At 40.1% G+C, this 21,456-nt stretch overlaps 1 long non-coding RNA gene across 1 annotated transcript; it reads left to right on the top strand.

The window, feature by feature from the left end:
- Positions 1 to 2,994: 2,994 nt before the first annotated feature.
- Positions 2,995 to 13,997, top strand: LOC142831141 (uncharacterized). The gene is made up of 3 exons (XR_012906797.2): positions 2,995 to 3,266; positions 12,213 to 12,293; positions 13,551 to 13,997. It is a non-coding gene; the product is annotated as an uncharacterized LOC142831141 (long non-coding RNA).
- The last annotated feature ends 7,459 nt before the right edge of the window (positions 13,998 to 21,456 follow it).

The raw sequence follows: 21,456 nt of genomic DNA, 5'->3' as shown, positions 1-21,456 counted from the left end.
AACTCAAAATAAGATACGCAATTTGAGCTCGCAAATTGCATATCTTATTTCAATGCTATTTCGAAAGAGCTTATTTCATCATTTGGCGCAGTCTACACAGCACCAAATTTTGAAATGAAGCGCTATTCCAAAATGTTCTTTACTCCTCATAGAATGAGGTTTACATGGATGTTGGAATAGTGAGCCTGAAATAACTGTGAAGATGTGGGATAGCTATTTTGGGTATCCTGAAATAATGTTGCAATGTAGATGTAGCTTCAGAGTTCCTTATTTCTCTGACTATTCTATATGGCTCACTCTTCTTCCTTGTCCTAACCTTCACAAAATTCCTGTCTATACTTCAGAAACCTTCCTGTAGAAACCAAGATGTGTTTGGCAAAAACATTTTGGTTCCAACAAAAGAGATTTTTTTCTTTTGCTGTAAAATAATTTAGTCAATAATTATTTTACCACTTTATCAGTGGTATTGACCTTGTGGCTTCAGAAGACCAATGACCAAAACAGAAATAACCAAAAGTCAGAGAAATTCTAGTGTTTTTATGGCTCTAGTTACTATGGTGAAGTGTATTATGCTAACCTGGCTAAGCTCCATATCGGCAATATAAAGATGCCTACTGACTGGAACAGGAGAGTCCCTCCAACCAGGCGCTTCAGAGAGCACCTTTACTGTGTGTGAGATACATAATTCTGAGTACCTCATGACAGGGAGCAGGTCTGTCTTTACCTTCCTGATGTCTTGATTGAATCAATGGGCACAGCAGTTGATCCTCTGAAGAACTTGGCAATGGAAGCTTTCAGGGTACGTCTGCACAGCAGGGCTTAACTCGAAATAAGCAACACAAAGTGAGCTATGTCAATTGAGTAGCTTATTTCAAAATAGCTTATTTCAAAATTGGGAGCATCTACACAGCACTTATTTTGAAATAGAGAACTCTTCCTCCAACTTCCCTTATTCCCTGTTCAATGAGGGTTACAGGAATCAGAGTAAGAAGTCCTCCGGCTGGACATTATTTCAACATTATGTTGAAATAACTGCTTGTGTATAGACACACACTTTGTTATTTCAATGTAACGTCAGTTATTCCAAAATAACGGTGCTATGTAGACATACCCTCAGTCTTTGACTGTAGGAAAGTGGGTAATGGAAGTTGTGGAAATCATGAAATTTGTGTTGCCATCCTTCATAGTGAAATTTGTACTCTGCATGTTTAGAGAACTTAGGTCTTTCCCTTAATTTTGCACCTGTGCACCTCATGAGAATTATGTTGTAAACACACTGAATTTTTATTCCACACATTAAAGATGTAGCTCACACATCCATTAACAAGCTTGCATATGCCACATGACTTGCATTATACAGCCATGAAATAGAATTTGTGTTGTCGCTTACATCTCATGCACATTGTAGAACTTGTGCTTTTGGGCATGTTCTCTCCATCTAGCTATCTGTCTAATGTATTTACTTTTTACCTATCACTGTGGTATCTATGTACCACTGAAGGTGTCCTGAGTGTCCTGGCACTAGTATATGCCATGGAATTCTTACTCTCGTAGTACAATTTGTTGGAGAAGAGAATAAGGGAAGGAAATGATTTGTGTGTGTGATGGAGTTGGTGTGGTGTAGATTGTTCAGAAATTTCATTTTCTGTTGTCCAGATTTGCATGTTTTCCATTTCTCAGTCATCACACTTTACTGAAGCAGTATCTAGGTCACTAAGAAGGATCTTCATTATTTCTTCATTTCCTCTTAACTTCAGCAGGTAACATGTGAGGAATGTTTTTGTTTGTTTTGCACAGCCACAGGTCTGGGAGTCAGGGGGATCTAGATTTTTTGCCAGAAATGTCCGGCACTATAGGACACAGTTGGCCTGGCTGTGTTAGTTGCCATACCCATAAAATTCAGCAGGAGATATTGAAACTTCCCATCCTTGGTTAAGCACTTCCAGGCTACCAGGAGACAAGCTCAATGTGAGTGCCTGGTTTTGGTTTTTAACCATGTTGGCATTTTTCTAGAAGTAGCACATTCAATTTGTAAATCAAGGGCCAGGCTCCAGATCATAACTAGCGAGAGCTGAAGTAAAACTTTTGGACAGCTGTTCCAAATCACTCATCTGAAACATGCGGACATTCTCACCCTACCATGTGTTTTCTGGAGCTCACAGATAATGCCTGTGATTCAGTGGAATAATTTTCAACATGATACCACACTAAGCCTAGCCTTCCTGGGGTTAAAATAAGTTATTTGTCAGCTCAGAAAATGTAAATAATACATTTTGTTTCAGTGTAACATTTTTACATGTGTGTTTCCTAAGAAGACAGTGAATTCCTTTTACACAGAGAGAATGCAAGTTCTAGTAAACATTTTCTATAGTGAGTAGCTAAGTTTTTCCTGCAGAAAACCTCCTCAAGAATATGAGATTATACACTGGTCTTATTACATGCGGCACTTACTTTCCATTGTACATCGTCAACCCACATTATTATAAACCCTGAAACCAGTGTTTTCCCCCTTGAAGGGGGTGTTTGCAGAAGATTATGATTATAACCATGTTTTAATATGTAACCTTTTATTGTAAACAATTCGCTCACAATACATCTATCTTTTGTTTGCCACAAAGTTATACATTATATCTGAATTAATGATTGACTTGGCTGCATGGTAATTTATTGCTTTCAGTTTATGTAGGTACAACACGATCATTCAGTTTTCTATAGATTTTTTTCAATGTAACCTAATTATAAAAACCCTCCGCCCTCTAAAAATGTTATTTGCTTCTGGCTTTCCTATGCATGTTTGGATGAAAGACATGAGCAAAATTGAATAATGACTAGCACTTGGCCTTCTTAACCGCACATTATGCTGCTCTGCAATTTGTATTTTTCCTTACATATTCATTGTTTTCATACTACATTCTGAAACCTTTCCTTCCCAGTTGTGTGCAGTATTTTCTGATCTCAGTGTGCAGAGATTTATGTGCATAATCCCCAGGAACTTGAATGTGAATCCAGCCTCACAGAGACACATATCTGGCTAGACCATGGCTTAAAGATGGGGTGAAGAATACTGCATTGGTTACTAAGGCCTTTTCTCCACTCACAGGAGGATCAGCGCTCCAGAAATCGATCTTCTGGGGTTTGATTTAGCAGAGCTAGTAAAGACCTGCTAAATTGAATGCTGAGGGCACCCCCATCAATCATGGTACTCCTTGTTGTCGCAAGGAGTAAAGGAAGTCGACCTCCCGCTGTGGAGCCGAAATCAGTGCTAGGTATGTCGACTTCACTATGCAATTCATGTAGCTAAAGTTGAGTATTTTGCATGGATTTTTTTCTGCCAGTATCGACCTGGCCCCAGGGCTCTGGTGCACAGGAATAAGAAGATGCACTGTGCCCATATGCTTTGCCTGAAGCAAGTGGGTGGGGGGAGAGGGTGGAGTCAAGGTAGTGCATCAGCCAGCACAGCTGAGCTGACACAGGGATGGGATATTTACTACTGCTTGGAAGAAGGGTGGGAATAGTGACTGCCCTTTCCTGGGATAGGCATGCTACCAGCCACTCTTTGCATCATGTTGTGTCCTTGACGCACAATCCAGCCCACTGAGAAAAAAAAACCAGAGTTCCCTCTGTATGCAACAAATTTTCTGCTTCTACATATTGAAAAGCTTATTGGAATAATGAAGAGCACAAGTATTATGCAAATTTATTCTGTTGTAATATAGTGAAAAACCCCAGAAAGGGAATGGTGACAATAGTAATTTTTCCATCAGAATTAAGACTGGCCCAGCCATATAAGAGAACTAGGTTTTAAGGGGCGCCAAATTTGATGGAAGTAATTTTTTTCTCTATTTGAAAAAATATGAATATGTTATCTCTTATAAATGAGATTATCCAATATTGTACTTGTACAACAGTGCATCATGTCCAACGTTGAGTTATATTATTAATTTCACATTGTGGAGCACAGCTGTGTATATAAAACCAGTTCAAATGGGTCTCAGCATAACTTTGAAAGAGCACCACCCGCGTTTGCTGCCTGGGAGCGGGTCTGGCAACTGAGTCATTCTCAAGAGCCCAGTGTTAACCAATCACACAGTTGAGTCAGTGTTGCTTGCCACTTAGTGAAGGGTGGTCAGCAACTCGCAACAGCTGTTCTGCCGTATTACGAGCTATGATCCCCAAAATGCTGTGCCCACGAAGAATTTGTATTGTGTTGGTTTTGCAAAAATTGGTAAGAGATCTTAACAAGATTGAAAAAAGGAGAATCAGAAGTTCTGAGAGACTTGAGACTGGCCACCATCTTGATAGAACATGAAATCGCTTCAGAACTGTGTGTCAAACAACTTATTGCCCAATTTGCAAAATCAAAATCATGAAAAGCAAAGTTCTAAATGTTTACACAAATTGATACCCTAGTGCACAAAGGTTACAACCCAAAACCAGCTTCATTCAGTATCAAGGAATAAAGGCTTTCATAGCTTCCCATAGGACTTTAGAAGGAAGACAGATGCGACTAGAAATGTAACTGTTTATAGTGCTGACCAAAAACACTGTGTACAACTCAAAATGGTTAAAACTTTAAAGTATCAGCTATTGGGCGGTTTACCCTGTCCAATATAACTGTGTTAGGATTATTGAAAAGAAGAAACAATCAATAAAAATACTTATTTTTATTTTTCCATTGTTCATTTTGAACACCAAGCAAATAAAGATAAAATTTCATTCGAGACTTCTCACTTGTTTCTATCTTGAATGGGGGGCGGTAGGGATGATAAGTCATAGTTCGCCTAGAGTACCAAAAGCCTTTGGGCTGGCCCTGATCAGAATGAGAAATTGTTCTGAATAAGAAATGGAAAGTGATAGCAAATAATGACATCGGCACATTTTTCTATCTTCTGTATATATTCATGTCCCTGAGAAGCATTGCATATAGTAGTTTGTGGAAAACTAGAACTGCTGGTTGCAGAATTATGCAGCTGAGAGGCAAAGAAAGCTACAGAGATGTGCTTTTCACTCCTGTTGACAGAGGCCAGTCATAACACTCAGCAGCTATCACAGCTCTGAATTTGTGCCTCGAGTTGTCAATCGAAGCAGTAGCAGCAAAATGATAATAAATTGACTTAGCGCCCGAGCGTACTTACCCTCTGTAACAGTGAAGTCACTGCACCTTCAAAGCCTCTAGACTAGCCTTGCATTTAGAGCCCTGGAAACCAAGCAGCTAGATGTGCATCTTAATCATGCCAAATCAGGAAGAAAAGAAATGCTGGCTGAAATCCTATCTCCACTGGAATAAATGGCAAAATTCCCATTGACATTAATATGCTCAGACTTTCAACCCCTCACCACATCTCTCCTCCGAATTTAGTCCCCCTTCTTTACACATGCTCTAAAAGTAAGGCAGTAAAAGTTTAAGAAATCTGTGCTGTTTCATTGTGTTATCTGGGCAAACATAAAGTGAACATAAAGTGAACCTGTACTGTGGCAGGAATCCTTCATACAAATATTTGGTCAGTTATAGAGGTGAACATACAGCTGTCACCACCAGGCATTAGAGCAGGCCAATTTTTCAAAAGTTTCCTGTATCATTTTTCATGTGGAGATTTGCACAAGCATGAATCTGTATTTGCACACTCAGTCCCATACACGAGTATTACTGTGGTCCCTATTTGTACATATGCAAAACAACGGATTCTTTTTACCACTGTATCCTTTCAAAAGTTTCTCCTATTCTAGTGTATTATAATGGACTTTAAAATGCCCCCACTTTCCTTGCCAAATAAAGTATGTCGCTTTTGCTAACCAAAGCCAGATTACTCAGTGGTGTATGAAGAAGGAGTAACACCATGGAGTTACAATTGAGAGAGAGAAGTTCGAGCGAGGTGCCAAATAACAGCAATCTATACAGGAGTGGCATTGATGTGCTCATGGAAATATGTGACGTTTCCATATCCAGGAATTTTACACTAAAACAAGAACTTCTAAGACATCTCACATCAGAGAGGAGACCTTCAACACAGTAACAAGAACTGAGAGAGCAGGATTGCTGTGTTTTAGCTGCTTTGGTCTCTATGTGAGCAGCCTGTCCAGGGATATCCTTAGGATTTATGGGACCATACATAATACGAGTAAATTGGTGTCCAACAGCAGCCTAGGGGAGAATGACGATTTTTTTAGGGATATGATTTTATAAGCTTCAGCAACACAGTAATGAAATATTTTAAAGCAATTTTTTAACAACGGTCCTGTAGACTAAGAGCAAATTCAGTAACTGGCAGTATATGTCTGGGGTTTGCAAATGCCTATAAAATGTCTTTTTCGCAGGTTGGATGCTCTGCTAACAGGTCTGGCAGGCTTTTTCACTTTTAAGTTAACTAGACCCTCCCATAGGAAACAGAGCCATACAACAGGGACAGGAAGAGGTAGGTGAGTGGACATTAAAAGCCCCTGTTTTTTCGGTGTCCTAAGCAGCTGTATATTCTGCATATGGGCAAGGATGGCTCTGATGATGTCTCAAGGGATTGCTGGTACTTTGAGCTCAAGACACCATTAGGACTACCTTCCTTCCAGTATTTCAACATTTCCAATGCCAGTGGCACCAGTAAGTGCAGGCTTCATAATAGTGAGAAGTTAAGACTAAATATGGGGCAGAGAATTTTTGCAAGAATTTTTGCAATTCCAAAAAAATTTCCATCCCAAATAAGGATGAAGATTCAAAACCTTAATCTTTGTGAACTGAAAAAAAAAAGGTTTGATCCGTTGAAACATTTTGATTTTCCCCCTCTTTTTAAATCATAGTTGATGGTAAAATAAACTTACAATTAGAAATGAAAAAAAAATTAATTGTATTTCAAAAATGTCAAAACAAGACACCTGGATGATTTCTAAACGTTTTTTAAAAATCAAAATGAGAAAGTTTGTCAAATCCACTAATCATTTTCCCTGAACAGTTTCAACAAAGTAGTATATTCCGATGGGAAAAAATATTTTTGTTGAAAAAATTCCTGGCCAATTCTAGTCAAAATGCTCCATACAATTTTTGTTTGAGTTTTTAGTGGGCAGTTCAGCTTTTCATTTTATAAATCTAAGTCAGTTCCCATCTTGGATGTATTATGTCTTTTATATGGATAAACAGCTTTCTGAGTAGCTGGTAAGTTTTCTGTTAGATGGCCAATCTAGATAAAAACTTGCATAAAAACTCAGAGCAACCTGAAATTGGAAATTTGTATCTTGTGGAGGAAGGGGGGAAGTGCACAGTACATTCTATAAGCAAGTTGTGTCCCTTGCTTCTTTAGTTCTATTTATCATTTCAGCACCTGCAGTGATATCAGTAAAATGGCATCAGTTATATCAAGCATTAAATAATGTTATTTCCATATCAAAGAGTGTTGAACACGGGGAGACAATCACCCTTTCAGTTAGTTTCTAATAGAAATTCTGAAATAAATACTCTCTAAATACAGTCATTAACCACTGAGCAATGTTTAGATGTTTAGTGCCTGGAAAACTAATGATGTATCTGATCATTTTGATGCATGGGAAGGGGTGCAATTGGAAGACTGAAGCAGTAAACTGAGGCCTTAGGCCAACAATCAGAGCTACACAAGTGCAAAGTCCACCTATACAGCAGCAATTATAGTATAGAGGCCTATGATTGTAACCTCTTTGGGGGCAGGAACCATATCTTCATGTGTGTTTTTAGAACAGCTTACAAAAGGGGGCCCTCGCCCTGCCTGGGGCCTCAGGCACTACAGTAGGGTGACGTAATGTTATCAGAAGAGTCACAACTAGATTTAAAGGTGGATAGATCCAGATCCTACTAGCTGGTGTTTCAGGCAAGTTGCTGAATACTATTAGTTCCCAATGAATCAAAAAACAGGACTATGTAGCACTTTAAAGACTAACAAGATGGTTTATTAGGTGATGAGCTTTCCTAATAAACCATCTTGTTAGTCTTTAAAGTGCTACATAGTCCTGGTTTTTGTTTCAGCTAGAATAGACTAACACGGCTTCATCTCTATTACTATTCCCAATGAATGTTATGGAAGTTGAGAGCACTTAGCCTCTTACAGAAGGACCTGAGCTCATTGCAGGATGAGAGCCTCAGACAAGATTTTCAAAACCAGATGCCCAAAGCTAGACTACTAACTATGTAGTTGCCTGATCTTCCAAAGTGTTGAGTTCACAATGCCTCCAGTGGGAGCTGCTGGGTGTCTGACACTTCTGAAAATGTCATCAGTTGAAAATATTATAATAGAGTGAAATAACAATGCATTGCATTCTAAGAGATATGGCCATAACTTTGTGATAGGGTTTCATATTCAACTTTCTTTTTCTTTTTCTTTTAAAGAACCTAAATATAGACTTAGGAGTTTAACTCATGCTCACATTTTTTTAAATCTTGGCCTGAATTGCTACATACGTTTCTTTCTATGTGTGGAGATACAGACACACAATTTCCCAAAAGGCTTGATTCTGTAAGGTGCTAATAATCAGCTTCAACTCTTATTCATCCCTTTGCTCTAATATTTGGAAGAGAGCTGAAATCAGTGGGAGTGGAGGAGAGTCAGCTTTTTATCTGATCGATCATGGCATAAATCCCATAAATGGGACATTTGGAGATGTAAGGTCTATTTCATATACCACATGCTGGATAGTAACATGAAAGGAATCCACGCTTATAAAACTAAACTGGCTTTGTATTGAGACATGCTGCAACTGCAGAGACCATTCTAGCCAAGTGCTGAGACGGACTTCCTGGCACTTCCTCAAAATGTATCCCTCCTGCAAGCTTTGTACCTCCTGCCAAGTTCCATACAGGTTGCTACACTATCTATTCTACTGCTCCAATGAAAAGAATTCCAGTTTAATATGGATGCAAAGGCCCTTTGTCTTCAGCTGCAGAGATATTTGCCGTGAAAAGGGCTAACATTATGATTCCGATTCTCCATTGCATCCCTCCAGTTTTACGCTTGCATCGCTCTGTTGAAATCAGTTATATTAGTGTAAAGCTGGAGGTGGAGTTAAAGCAAGGAATCAAGCCCTCAATGTGTGAGTTTCTTTAGCCCCAATACACCTAACGGGATCATTTTAACGTCATCACTTCAAAGAAGAGCATGTGTTCACAGCTAATTGTTATCATTTTTAATAGAAAAATTGCTCCATCTTTTAAAACATCAGCTGGGTTTGAGGCCCTGTCATAAACCTCTCTTAAAATGTAAAACTTACTCATATTCGTTTCCTGAAGGGTCCAGCTTTGCTAGTCATAATGAGATTAAACCCATTCTAACGTCATCCACCCGGAAAAGGCTTCTTAGAAATCACACTCTTCCCATACCCTGTGAACATTTCATGATGGTGGCTTTGAGTCATTTTTGTGGATCTTTGTATGGCACCTGTAGACTTTCTTACTGTGTTTTGAGCCTGATCTAGCTCTATTTAAACCAATGAGAGTTTATTCACTGACTTCAAAGAAAGGAAGATAGGGCCCTTAATAAGGAGCATTCATTTTGGGAAAAATATATTCTCTTTGCAAGCGTGTACATGTTTCTAGTCTTACAGCTTTGCTGAAGGGGATTACAGGCTATACACTGTGTCTATGAGTCAGACCGATGAATCAGAGTTTTTCCTAGTTTTCAAACTGTGGTTTTCTTTGTAATAAAGGATACATTGTCCTTTCACAGCCAAAACTACACAGTCACATCACTTTCACAGACTGACTAAAAGAAGAGGATATCCATGGACTTTTTATCTCATGAAAATCAAAAAGGCAATGCTGGAACCACATTTTTGCCTGAATTGGCTACTTTAAAACAGACAGGGTGATTAACGTGACAGGTTTAATTTTCATTCAATGGATGCAAAATCCAAAACCAAACATGCAGCTAGGTAGATGTACAGAAAATTGATTTCTCGGTCACTCCGTCCACCTTTGAGCTCTGAAAACCATTATATTAAAAAAAGCAAAATAAACATGTGTCCACTCTGATTCATGGGTTAGTGGTGTATGTCATCATTTGAAAAGATTATAATGGAGTGGAATAACAATGTAATGCCTTCTAAGAGACATGGCCATAACTTTGCAGTATGGCTGAGGTTTCATTTCCAACTTTCTTTTTTAAAAAAATAACTCTTTAGGCCTTTTTAAAATGAAAATGGTCTTGAAAACATAAAGTGATGGATATACAGGCAGTCCCCGGGTTACGTACAAGATAGGGACTGTAGGTTTGTTCTTAAGTTGAATCTGTATGTAAGTCAGAACTGGCGTCCAGATTCAGCCGCTGCTGAAACTGATCAGTTTCAACAGCGGCTGAATCTGGACACCAGTTCTGACTTACATACAGATTCAACTTAAGAACCCCAGGCTCTGCGGCTTTGCTCTGCTTTGCTCCCCGTCCCCCTGGTCTGTAGACCAGGGGGACGGGGAGCAAAGCAGAGCAAAGCCGCGGAGCACGCGGGCAGCGGACAGCCCAGACACGTCTGGGCTGTCCGCTGCCCACGTGTTCCACCGCTTTGCTTCCTCTCCCTGGTCTGCTGGAGACCAGGAAGAGGGAGGGACCCGTTCGTAACTGCAGATCCGACATAAGTCGGATCCGCGTAACTCGGGGACTGCCTGTATAAGGTTTTTGGGTCAAGTCCTTTCCTGGTGTAAATCAATCAAGCACCCCTGAAGTTAATACAACAATGCTGATTAACATCTAAGCCATTATCCAACCATGCCCATTAGTGAAATAGTCTCCCAGGAGAAGGGATGGAAGCCCCATTTCATGGGGCACATTGAAAATGAGACTGGGTGCAATACTGTCAAATGCACAAAAGCCATTAGCAGGGAGATGGGCTTGAGGAATGTAAAGGCCCTTACCATTGCTGGATGCTGTGATATGTTGAGAGGAGTTGTTTGCAACACAAAATTAGTTTAGCACCAGCTAAGAAAAAAAATGCCAATTGCCATGATTATTAGTGAGAAAAAGAGACCAGAAATAGAAGAGAGAAATCTCTGAAAAGATTGTAGAACAACAGTTTTTTGGGTGTTTGATTTACTATTCAAGTGTGCACAGCTGCTGCTAGCAGGGAAAAATCCCGGCAATGTGCCAAGTAGGAGCGACAAGGGTAGAACAGCAATAAGAGAGAGAAAGATTGTTTGCAGACTTGGCTATTAAACTGACTTAGAAATAGTTCCCTTCATTCTTCCCTGCATAAAATAGTTGTCTATTTTGGATGGAGTGCCACAAACGTACAGAGATGGCACTGAAATGTTGATTCTATCGCATAGTAATTGCAGGCTTGGGATCCACCCCTTGTTGTTCCGCAGCTCCAGTCCAGTTTTCCTCTTAAGCAATATTAGCCGCATTAGCAGCATCCCTATTTGCAGTTTATTTCTCTCTCTCTCATCTTTCAAACAATAAGCCTGAGTGGGAGATATTTAATTATTCATTTTATTGGGACTGTAGCTGTCAACACTGGCTGTCCAGAGCGGCTTAGGCTTTTTCAGTGATGCGACTGAAGCAGAAAATAGGTAGATGCGGAAAATGCCACCTGCTGGGAATGGTTCCAATACAAAACAGGGATGCTTGACAAAATTGGTCACAGCAGACCCTTCCCCACTTCTTTTCAACAGACTGAAGGATGTTTCCCTTTGGACCCAGGGATTTTTTTCATCATTCATGCAGATACTGATTGGCTTGGTCACGATAGCATTGATCAGCTTTCTTAGGATGGCAGTCCTGTAATATGTCCGTTTATTCTGCTGCTCCTGCAACTGGACAGCAAACAGTGCTGCTACTTACTCTATTCTGTCTCCCTAGCAACTTTTATTTTTGCGTGGTTTTAAGCTTTCAGCAGAACTAGATTCATCTGCAGAGCAACAAGAGCCTGGATCAGACACTCAGCCGATGGAGCGGGGCCAATTTTCATCAGTTCAGAATCAGGCCTGCTATCCCCAAATTGTGTACTGATTAATGCTCAGCCAGAGAGAAGGAATGGATCTGGATTACAGGTTTGGATTACTTTGTTTATGAGGTGCTCTTGTTTTGGTGATTAATGTCTCAGCATTAAACAAGCGTGGCTTCAAATCTGGCTTTGAAACATGGCTCTAGAAATGCTGCCAGCTAATGTTCCTTCTCAGTCCAGTGACTCCCTTTTTATGGGAAGTCTGAATGCTATAACTTTTACAAGAGCCCCTACTTGTCCCTATTTGCAAACAAAATTTCTATTTGTTCCAGGTTCCAGAGAGGTGAATGCGCCAGCTCAAATACTAAACAATTTTCATCAAGAAAGAATCATGATCAACATGGTCTTTTCAAGTGAGTAAATGAATTCCATGGAGACGCTCTGAGTGCAACTTTTTGCTCTTCCACAACTCCGTTGGAAACTGGATTCCAATTAGATGGAACTACTTTAGCCTAAATGTGTTAGTGTCCATTTTTATTTTCTGATACAGTTCAATCAAGTTTCTTTTTTACCTTTATATCAGTAATTAAGTTGGCTATGTGTATAACTAATATTACTATCACAGTTTCAAATTTTTGAGTGAGAACAGTCATACAGAGGGGCTGTATCTACACTGGCACTCTTTTCCATAAAAGGGATGCTAATGAGACACTTTGGAATTGCAAATGCTGTGGAGGATTTAAATATCCCCCGCGGCATTTGCATGAACATGGTTGCCGCTTTTTTCCGGCTCGGGGTTTTGCCGGAGAAAAGCGCCAGTCTAGACTGCCAGTCTGGCGCTTTTCTCCGGCAAAACCCCGAGCCGGAAAAAAGCGGCAGCCATGTTCATGCAAATGCCCCGGGGGATATTTAAATCCCCCACAGCATTTGCAATTCCAAAGTGTCTCATTAGCATTCCTTTTACGGAAAAGGGTGCCAGTGTAGACACAGCCAGAGAGAATCATCAATAAGTTTCTAGCAAAGTGCAAAGGGGCTGTATGTGTGCCGATAGACACTGAGAAGAATTTTCGGAAGTGCCTCAGGCTCACATCAATGTGATCAATGATTTCAATGGGAGTTACCGACCTACATAACCTTGAGGGCATAAGTGACTCAGGAACATGAATCTCATTGACTTCTGAAAATTTTACGAAGCCTCTTTCTATTGTATGGCCATAATCACCTAACGTAAAAAATTTAAGACTTGGGTATAATTTTCAATATCACCAATTGGACTTATGAAAATTGGACAGGCTTCTAAGACACTTATGCACCTCTGAAAAATGTACCCTAAACCTCTAGGTTTGCAGCACTCTATTTTGATTTCAGGCTTGTATTTTATCATCCTTACAACTGTACTGCTGCATGATTAAAAAATAACAAAATGTTGATTTGAGGGCTGTACTGAGATGGTCATATTGGCTCCAGAAATGAGTGAAGGGACCTAAAGATTTATCTCTAGGAGATTTGGGTTTATTCCAGCCCAGCGATCAAAAATATTGACTGTTCAGAGCTCAAATGTCCGCAACATAAAATAACTGACAAGTTGGGCACCGCTGTTAGAACTCTGAGCAGATACGCAACAAGAAATGAATGAGCATGAAAAGTGAAATATCTTTCCAACCCTGCAGGTGGGCTTTCCTCAACATGGTTGATGCACATTGATTGGATCCGTGTGGGGATGTCTACACTGCTGCTTCCTATGCTGTTATTGTTCAGTGGATAAACAGAGGATTTTAGGTCGCTGGAGCACCTCTCACAAGTGCTCAAATTGTCCACTTCTCTGTGAACCCAATTCTTTTGGGCTCTGTCCAAGTCGGACATGATTCTTGGGAAAGAGGAACTGCCTAAGACCTTGTGCACTGTCCAGTCATCGATGATTTGAAAGCTTTGCTAACCAAAAACTGCAGCATTCTTCTGCAACTGTGATTGCAGTGTTCTTATTCCAAGCCTTTACTATACTTTGCACCATTAATTTAAATAAAGTCAAATTTCTCTGGCAACTAAGCCATAACTGAATGCTTTTACATAGTCCTTGCCAACCTTCTGATGGCAAAAGCTTATATCTCATGCCTTGTCTGGACCATTACACTATATCATGGGTAGCTGAAGTTGATATGGCTTAACATTTGTAGTGCCCTGAGTGAACTCCATTTCTTGTCTCCATGACCAGATCGACTGTATTATGCTTTTCTGAACTTAATTATGGTCCCTACTAGTGGAGCAGCCTATTGTACACTTTAAGATCTAAAGTATCCAAAAGGGTGTTATAAGGAGAAGGGTGAAAATTGTTCTCCTTGGCCTCTGAGGATAGGACAAGAAGCAATGGGCTTACATTGCAGCAAGGTAAGTTTAGGTTGGACATCAGGAAAAAACTTTCTGCCTGTCAAGGTGGTTAAACACTGGAATAAATTGCTTAGGAAGGTTGTAGAATCTTCATCACTGGAGATATTTAGGAGTAGGTTAGACAGACACCTCTCAGGGATGATTTAGACCAGGGGAGGCCAGCTTTTAAAGGGGAAGTGTCTTTTTTTTTTTTTTTTTTTTTTGCTCAACAACTCTGGCTGGTGGGGAGCTCTTCTTTTTTTTCTCTCTTTCAACAATTTCTGCTGCTGTTTCGGTTCTCTTCGTTTAATGTGTTAGCCACCCCTGATCTAGACAGTGCTGGGTCCTGCTGTGAGGGCAGGAAACTGGACTCAATGACCTCTTGAGTTCCCTTCCTGTTCTAGTGTTCTATGATTCCATGAAGATAACTTATAGTGAGAATGTTTGTGAGCCTGGCTTGCCAGCTCCCCAGAACTGAGGATGTCAGAGACCTATTAGCTCCTTTAATCACTTCTTCTACCAATATGGCATTGTTCAACACAACATGTTGTAGAATGCTTGGTCTGTCCAGTTTTAAATGACCCATGTAATGACATTTCTGTCACTTCCCTCTGGAGAATATTTCACAAAGTATTATTGTTTACTATTAGGAAATTTTCCTGATGGTCCTCCAAACTAACCCTTAGATTAATTTTATCCTAATATTGTTAATTACTATATGCCTCTTTCTCTTTTGTGTAAATTTTCATGCAGTTATAACCTTAACCTTTCTTCATCATTTGGACAATTTACACATATGTATGCATACACAGGGTATGTACCCATCTAGACATTTACCATCTTTTTTTTTTTTAGTTCCCTCAAATTTATTTCTGGTTTTGAGCAGCACAGAACCATACCAAGTATATTAGATCCAACAACTAGCAGATATATAACACCTGTCCCATGATAAAATGTCTCCAAAGCTCAAAACCACATTACTGTAATAAGGTACATATTCACAGACACCATTCCTTCTTCCAGAAGCATAATTTTCTACAAAATGTTTCATAAGTGAATGCAAGCTATAAGACTTATTGCAGGTCAAGTTTACTAAAAGGGACATTATTGGCAACCCAAAGTAGTTCAAACATTCATGATGCAAACAAAGATCCATGATCCATATCACATTAGCTTTGCTAGCCACCCAAAGATTTTTAGGGATCTCAAGCTTGCATGCTTATTTGGAGGTTTACAATTTCTGTTGACTTTATTTGGAGCATTATTATCTTAATTAATTAACTACATAGAAATTCTATTGGGTTTGATCGACTTTCTGATACAAGATGACCCACGGGAAGATAAAAGCAAATGATTTTGATTTTATATTTGTGATAAAACAAAAAATCCTAATGTAGACTTAGGCTTTGGGCACATTTTCCTCCCAATTTCATCCTGTAATTGTTTTCTATTTGTGTGGATGGCCCACAAAGTTCTATCCAGAGTTCTTGTCCATGTCAATTCAAAGATGCTAACAGCTGAGGTGACTAGCCAATTTGAATGAGCATTTCTGACATTGGAGAATGTATTGAATAGAAGCTTTGCATCAGATTAAATGCAATCCCAGTTCACAGATACACTTTTTGTTTGTCTTCCTTGATGATTTACTCCACCTAAAAGTGATGCCTGTTCTAGTCTGGAATAGTCTGCAAAAGGAAATGAGATATACAGACAATTGCCATGTTGCTGATATACAAAGAGAAATGATATGCTGTTCACATATGTAATTTTCTAATGTCGGAAGTCACTTTCTCAAAAGTTATACGCCTACCTCATTTACATGTTTGTAGATGGTTACAGACACTAATGAACTTTGGTGTAATTCTGCTGGGGTCTGGAAAATGAATTGACCTTATTTCATGTATAGTCATGAAATACGTGACTTCATCAGAACATGGTGACACTGACAAGCAAAGTATCTGTTGAGGTGTGATTCAATAATATTGTGTATTTCATTCTTTTCCTACTTTATATACCCTTTGTATAATTACTTTTACATTCACATCTCTGAAAATTTCTTTAAAATAATAATAGATGAAATTTTTGTATTAAGATATTACCTAGCTTCATTGGGACTCTCTGGTCCAGAAACAACTGTGGTCTTACTGGACCACAGATGTTACAGGACCAGAGTGTGTCAGTTCAGAGAGGTTCAACTTGTACTAATGTTATTGGGGGGGGGGGACATTGTTTTATCTCTCAACATTTTTTTTGTTGCTTTTTCTTGCATTTACATTAATAAAATATCCCAAATGCCTGCATACAAATGCAACAAGTGTAATAAGTCCAGTTTAGTGCTATTGTATCATTTTATTAAACCTCACTAAACAACTCACTCAACTGATTTCACGTCTTGGGATACTCAGCTTCTTCAGTTCAGTCAACCACTCTGAAATATCCCAGAAAGCTCTTTAGGGTTTCCCTCTGAAATTTGTCCAGTATTGCACAATCCCTCTGCTCCATTTCCCCTCAGGGACACAAACCACATGGAACACCACAAGTTTTCTGAGCTGCTTCTTTCTCGAACCCTCATGCCCCAGATCCCCATTCTAGAATCCCAAGAATCCTTCTCCATACATACACCCTTATATATTTCCCTTCTCCCATTGAACTTTGCACCTCCAAGCCCGCATTAGCTCTGAAACCTCTTCCCTCCCCACCTTAAATATCTCCCCTCTCCCACTGAGCCTCAACAGCACTCAATCGTCCAGGGTCCACTCTTCTTTCCCTCCTTAGGGTATGTTTACACTAGCCACCCTAGTTCGAACTAGGGTGGGTAATGTAGTCATTCGAACTTGCAAATGAAGTCCGGGATTAAAATATCCCTGGGCTTTATTTGCATGTTCTCGGGTGCCGCCATTTTTAAATGCCCGGTAGTTCAAACTCCGTGCCCGCAGCTACACGCGGCATGGGCTAGGTAGTTTGAACTAAAGCCCCTAATTCAGACTACCATTACTCCTCATTGCAAGTTCAAATGACTACATTAGCCACCCTATTTCGAACTAGAGTGGCTAGTGTAAACATACCCTTACATATTCTTCCTCTCTGTCTGGGGCTGCTCATGAGAAGGATTGGGTAGTGCCTTTAGGAGGTGGGAGGCCGTTGGGGAGGGGTTGCAGAGCTATTTGTGTTGCAACATGATCCCTGGAGTCAGTGCTACTCAGGTTCAATCTAGTCACCCTGATGGCAGGAAGAGGGCCACGTTTGAGTGAGCGGGGCTGTGACCCACGAGCAAGGTCACAATGACCAAAGAGGACAGCAGGGCCCAGTCCTGAAAGACAGGAACTATCGATGCAGGGCGAGTTGTTCATTTGGTGTTGTTTTTATGTTTCCATTTTATGCTGTAGCCAAAATACATGGGGGTCTACACCTAGCAAGATCTAGATTAAATGGGGTTGCTGGTTCATCAGATGTAGAAATGGGGGCCCAGTCTCCCATCTAATCACAGGAAAGTAAATCTTCCCTTATAATTTTTGCACACACTGAAAGTTGGAAATAAGGTGACTCCAAACAGCTAGAGCATCACAGAAATTGATAATATATTGGTCAACTGCTGCCCAGATTTACATCTGCAGGAGCTAGGAGCAAATATTTGGTTGTGGAGTTTTCCAGATGCAGCAGAGAGCTCAACTCTTTCCGAATGAAAGCAGCCTCTGCTGTGTTTAGCTGATCTTCCCAAGCACCTGATGTAGGCTCAGCCGATAATTGAGAACACTGATGGGAAACGTGACCTTTTCCAACCCAAAAAATACTGGCTACATCTACACTGGCATGATTTTCCGAAAATGCTTTTAACGGAAAACTTTTCCGTTAAAAGCATTTTCGGAAAAGCATGTCTAGATTGGCAGGATGCTTTTCCGTGGCCAATCTAGACGCAGTTTTGCGCAACAGGGCTTTTGCCCGAATGGGAGCAGCACAGTATTTCCGCAAGAACGCTGACGATCTTACATGACGATCTTGTGTTCTTGCAGAAATTCAAACAGCCAGTGTAGATAGCTGGCAAGTTTTTCCGCAAAATCAAAAACTTGCCAGTCTAGACACAGCCACTGTGAACAACCCTTTGAAAATGCCCATGGCTACCCAGGCAGAGCAATTGTTTGCAATAAGTTTTTCTTTGGATGGGTCAGGCGTTCATAATGTCCACTGGTTATGTATGTAGGTGAAAACTGATCCAAGGATGGCTTCAAGCCCTGTTGTGTTTTGAGGGAAACATTTTGCACAGCACACCCTTGGGGACACCTTTATTCCCCACACGCACTGCTGTGACAGGTTGCTTGTAAATGCCATGGAATTAATGAACTATACTCACCAACACGCAGCCACATCTACTTGGCTGCAACTCAGATGCAGAAACTTCCACATAAAATCGGCAGGATAGTCTGGTTCAAGAAACCCCTCCAATAAACGCCATTAATCTCCTTCTAGCTATATTTTGTAAACACAAAGACATGGCCAATGGTCCCACTGAAAGCACATTTCCCAGTAATGAGGGAAATGGTATTTACAGGAAGGATTTAAACATTTCTTTAGTACCAGAGCCTGTGTTATTGTATGTCCTATATGAACCCCCTAATGCAAGGATGACTAATGTATCCATCTAATTAAATTTTTACAGCATTCCAGTGCTTGAGTGTCAAATGTTTGTTTCCAGTTTGCCTCCTCATAACACTGTCAAATAAACTCCCCCCTATTTTTATTTAGTGTCTGCCCATCACGTTCCAATGCCATGCAAACACAAGGCATTTTAGTTCATGAGGACCCTGCAAGCATATTTTTTACCTTCCCTCATCACGTTAGCTTTTATTTTGCAATACTAGATTTATTTGCCTACTATTTTATAAAATAGCCTTCCTTATTACATGCATCTTGGGAAACAATAATTAGAACTCTCAGTTAGAGGACAGCTGAAAATGAAATGAAAAATACACAATTTGCTTCATTTGCACTTTTCCCTCTAGAAAGGTGATAGTTTCCTACAATTCAGATAGGTGGTTGAAGACAATTTGGGGGAAATGTACAACAGGAAAAAATAAGCTTTTTAAGCTTCTAACAAACAGGACCTTCCTGGAGCCAGGTGAAAAGGTCCAAGAGGCATCTGTAGGTTATGTCACCCTGAATCACAAAGGTTTATAGGCTTGGGGATAGAGCAAGATTACTCCAAGAAATCATACATCAGTAGGAAAATAAAGACAAGGTATAATTCAGTCCATTTTAATCTACCTTTTACAATGCAGGTAGGTCATCATGAGATCACCAGGAATCCCTTCGTAAGCACTAAGTTGTTGTCTTTAATTAGTCTGCAAGTTACAGTTTAAACGCAGTGCGCCCCTGCCATCTACAAGATAGGATCCTAATAAATGATTTCTCAAGCCTAATATTCTATACTGTGGCCTTCCGGAATAATCACAGAAAAAATCTTTTTACAATGTGGTAGATGCAAACAGGGGTATTCAGAGCGCAATCTATTAGCGGCTGATAGACATTTCTCCTTCCCCCCTCCCCCCCGCTTATTACTAAAAAGATTCTAAGAACCAATCTTTTCTCAATATTTTCAGTAACAGAGTTGTGCCAAGCCCACTAGCAACCTCCTAGCTAGAGGTCTATTAGCATTTGCAAGATAAGACTTTGCTTTCAGGAGTTTATAACTCAACCATAAATGATAGCGTTAGGATAGGAGGTCTTGGCCCACTCACAATTTCCACTAATGAATAGAACAAACTGAAAGATAGAAAGGCCACTTTTTCAGTGGGAACACATGGGTTGTTCTTTCTACTTGAGAAAGTAGTTTGGGTTTGTTAAGGATGTGGGCTTGATCATCACTTTGTATGGTTTACAGCAGGCTTGATGGGGCTTTGTTTTGTTTTTTGAGGGTTGGGAGGATTTGGAATAAACTAGTAAAATGGTGGGTTTTTAATAACCAGCAGGCAGCATGAAGTCAAGTCAATCTGTGTGTATCTTGGGGCAATGCAGAGGAAGAAATGAAAGCAGTGATTGCCAGGTAGCTTATTAAAATAATCAAGGAGATGGTGACAGATCAGTAACTTCATCAAAAAGATCTATACCTAAGTCAAATCAAAGGATTTGTGTCATTGCAATAGGTGGGTGCTGTGCCTCTTGAAGTACCCATCAACAGCTTGCCATACGGGGTTCGTAATAATAATGTTAAAATTGAGTTAACTAGTTAATTCTGCAAACAACCTTTTTTTCCCTTTTTGTTTTTCCCCAATCTCTTTCCCTTGGCACATTTCCTATTTCTCAAGCAGCAGCTGTGCACAGTTGAATAGTAAATCAAACACCCTAAAAACTGTTGTTTTAATACAATGCCTAAGATTTCCCAATTCTTTTTTTTTTTCCCCTCTCCCTATTTTTCTTGATAATCACTCTGGCTTATCTTTGTCTGAAAGTAAAATAACTAATTCTGGCAACCAAAGCCTGACCCATGTCTTTCTGTGGAAATTAGTGGGTAAGTGAGTGGGTGAGAAGCAAATAATCCACAAGCCGTTTAGAAAAGTCAACATTAAAAGCTTGCTGTATTAACAACCATTAAATACATTTTAAAAAGATTTCAGTGGCAAATGACTTTTCTTATCAAACTCGCATGTGGCAGACGCTCTTTCTTTCCTCCTAATGGTGGTAGTGACAAGTCTTTGAAGAAATCAATTTTAAGCTTCCCCACAGCTTCCATTTCTTGCCCTCCAGCGGCACACCATCTCGAAGTGCCAAATTCCCTTCATGTTTTCCGGTGGTCACTGCTGGTGTGAGGCACATTCTGGAAGAAGGTTCTCCATATTATAGGGACCCTCCCGCGAAGCCTCAGCCACCCAGCTGACAGCCTTCATGTCCCTTTTTAGTCAGTACGCAGCCTTTCCATGCCACAGTTTCCATCCTTACAGCAGCAGAGGCAGCTTCACAGAGACAGAAAAGGTGGATGATTCCCTCTTGGCAACACTGGAAGGCTTTGAAGCCGACAATTCACAGTTATCAAGAGCTTGATCTGCCTAAGAAGCTATTGAACTTGCATTATCTCTCTGCAGCTCAGCTTGTATTAGCCTGGGATGCTCCATTGACAGCACTCTCTGATTACCAACAGGACTCCTTTTTTATCTGAGCTGCAGCCTGCAACTGGCCAACAGTGAACTCCTATGGCAGTAAAACACCATCTGCAATGAGTTA

This window comes from Pelodiscus sinensis, chromosome 12, assembly GCF_052426305.1.
Source record: "Pelodiscus sinensis isolate ZL-2025 chromosome 12, ASM5242630v1, whole genome shotgun sequence".
Lineage (NCBI taxonomy): Eukaryota > Metazoa > Chordata > Testudines > Trionychidae > Pelodiscus > Pelodiscus sinensis.
This window is presented reverse-complemented; position numbering and strand designations above follow the sequence as displayed.